Here is a 2,359-nt window from a genome sequence, read left to right on the forward strand (position 1 = left end):
AAAAACAAGCAGGAACATTCAAGTTTCTTTCCTTTGGTTGCCAGTGCTAAAATATGCTAACAGCATTAAGGCAAGGGACGACTTGCAGAGCTCACAATCTGTATTCAGCATAATTAGCAGATGCCAATTTAACTTATTACTGCTTCTTCCTTTCTATATTATAAAAAGGATGTCAATGAAAACCTGTTATCTAAATGACTGTTTTCTCAGTGCTGATATAAAGCAACAATCATGGGAAAATAGAGTCACAGAGCAGGTGTTAGGAAATATCTGATTTTGAAATGACATTATAAACAGCTACAGTAAAGAAAGAAATTAATGCCTGCAGACAGGACTTTTCTCTCTTGCTTCACACTTTGCATTTTTAGACTGTTTTTAAACTAATTACATATTTGGTGGCATTCCTAGTTATTCAAGGAAGCAAGGCAACATTCAAGGTAAAACGCTATTATTAAATGAGGTTGCTCAACTGTCTCAGCCACCAATCATTTCAAAGCATGAGAAATGAACACCCTTAAGATGCATTTTTCTATGTACAGAACTAACAGCTAAGAAGTAAGAGCACAAATACCTCTGAAAGAAACCAAAGCAAGCCCTAAAAGTCAGCCTCTTCCAAAATGCCAAGTAACAGACCATGGCACAGCTAAGGGGACAGTTACAGAGTGCACTTCTCCTGCCTGCAAAGCTGAAACACATTTTATAAAACAAAGCCCTCTTGAACTAAGAGGCTGTTGAAAGATGCATCCAGCGCGCACACACACACACACACACAAAAGCAGTGCACACCAAGGTTGTGGATTAAACAGGTTTCTAACACATAAACAATACAATCATCCAGTCTAGGCATCATTTGCTGCTACCTCTGCTTGGTGAAGATGCCTTCCCGCTAACGTTTCTGCATATTACGATGCAGTGCAAAAAAATATTTTCATAAACTATTTTCTGACTCTCAGGGCTAAGTTGAAAAGCCTTGTAAGGCTATGCTTCTCCGCAGCTTTAATCGATTTCAGCTATAACTTCATTTGTTATGCCTAACAGACAGTGTAAACTTCACCCTTCCCAAGAATATAGAAAAAAAATAACATTTCATACTCTCCCATAAGCAGCGTATGTAAAGCACAAAACAGAACCGCTGCACACATACCCCCAATTAAATTGGTCTCTGTGGAAACTAATAACTTTCCACAGTATGCACTGTAATCCAAGTAATACTTTTAAACAGGCATAAGCTGCTGTGTGCTGAACTAAGGCATTCTTACCTTGCAAAGAGTGCTTGAAGACGTTTAGTTACAGTAAAAGAGGAGAACGTGCATGTTGCCAAGTATTTCCCATGTAAAGGGGATATGCTTTACCCCACACATGCGCACGCACACCCAAACTGGGTGCGTGTGCTTCCTAGGTAGAGAAAGAGGACCAGAAAAGATAAGCAGCAGCGATAATGCCCTGGCTTTATGTCTCAATCAGTAGCAAGTAAAGCTGGAGGAACCATTTGAGATGGAAAGGGAATAAATTCCAATAAACAAGATTTTTTTTCTCCTCTGGTGCAAAGAGCTTTCCTTGGGTGACCTATAATACCTTAACACAAAAATCTTCATAACCCACCTCCCTCCTGAGCCAGTTAGTTGCACATGTCAAATGACACTGCACAAACAATGCACAAAGACTTCAACAAAAATAGTAAAGAATCCCTTACCTTTTAGTCAGAATAAGTGACAGATAACAGGCATGAGAAACTCAGTTGGCACAGTTGCTGTACATATTTCTCTGTGGACTTCTCTTTAGTGGTCCCAAAAGCACTGAACGTAAAAAAAACTCTAGCCTGCCTGCTTCATTCTTCAGCAACAGAGATACATGCTGTCACGGTAACGCGAAAAAGCAAAAAGAACTACAGATCTTAGTTTTTAAAGCCTTTGTGCTTATAGGGAAGAAAAAGAGGGAGTGGGGAAAAGAAGGAACAGAGCAAACACTTTTTCTAAGAGAAATCTGGTCTTGGCTGTAGAAGTAACCACGGCACAGAATCATTCAGTTTGAATTTCCCTGTTTGTGAGATCCTTGGGAAAAATAAAAAAAAAATCAGTCTTTAGGGAAAAAAATCAAATGCATGGAGGGGGGAAGGGAGAGGAGGAGGGTACTGCTCCTATGTGACATACATATGGAATGAGCATTAGAACAATGCTGACAGGACAGCTAAGCAACTGCACTCTGGGGCAGCAGTTTTCAAAGCAGAGCTTTTGCAGCTTTGCAGAAAGGAGAAGAAAACAATAAAAAAAAAAAAAGCCCTCCGCAAAGGGGAAAAAAAAAAAAGAAAAGAAAAAGGAAAGAAAAATAATAGAAGAAAGGAGCTCTTAATTCAAGAAGA

At 39.3% G+C, this 2,359-nt stretch overlaps 1 protein-coding gene across 1 annotated transcript in view; it reads right to left on the minus strand.

Annotated features, from left to right (window-relative positions):
• Positions 1-2,067, minus strand: part of FAT3 (FAT atypical cadherin 3) — a 347,829-nt gene extending 345,762 nt beyond the window's left edge. The window contains exon 1 of the mRNA XM_010578241.1: positions 1,694-2,067. The gene's annotated coding sequence lies outside the window, so the exon portion shown is untranslated. The remainder of the gene's footprint in view (positions 1-1,693) is intronic.
• Between the last annotated feature and the right edge of the window lie 292 nt (positions 2,068-2,359).

This window comes from Haliaeetus leucocephalus, unplaced genomic scaffold (assembly GCF_000737465.1).
Source record: "Haliaeetus leucocephalus isolate CR32 unplaced genomic scaffold, Haliaeetus_leucocephalus-4.0 Scaffold616, whole genome shotgun sequence".
Classification (NCBI taxonomy): Eukaryota; Metazoa; Chordata; class Aves; order Accipitriformes; family Accipitridae; genus Haliaeetus; species Haliaeetus leucocephalus.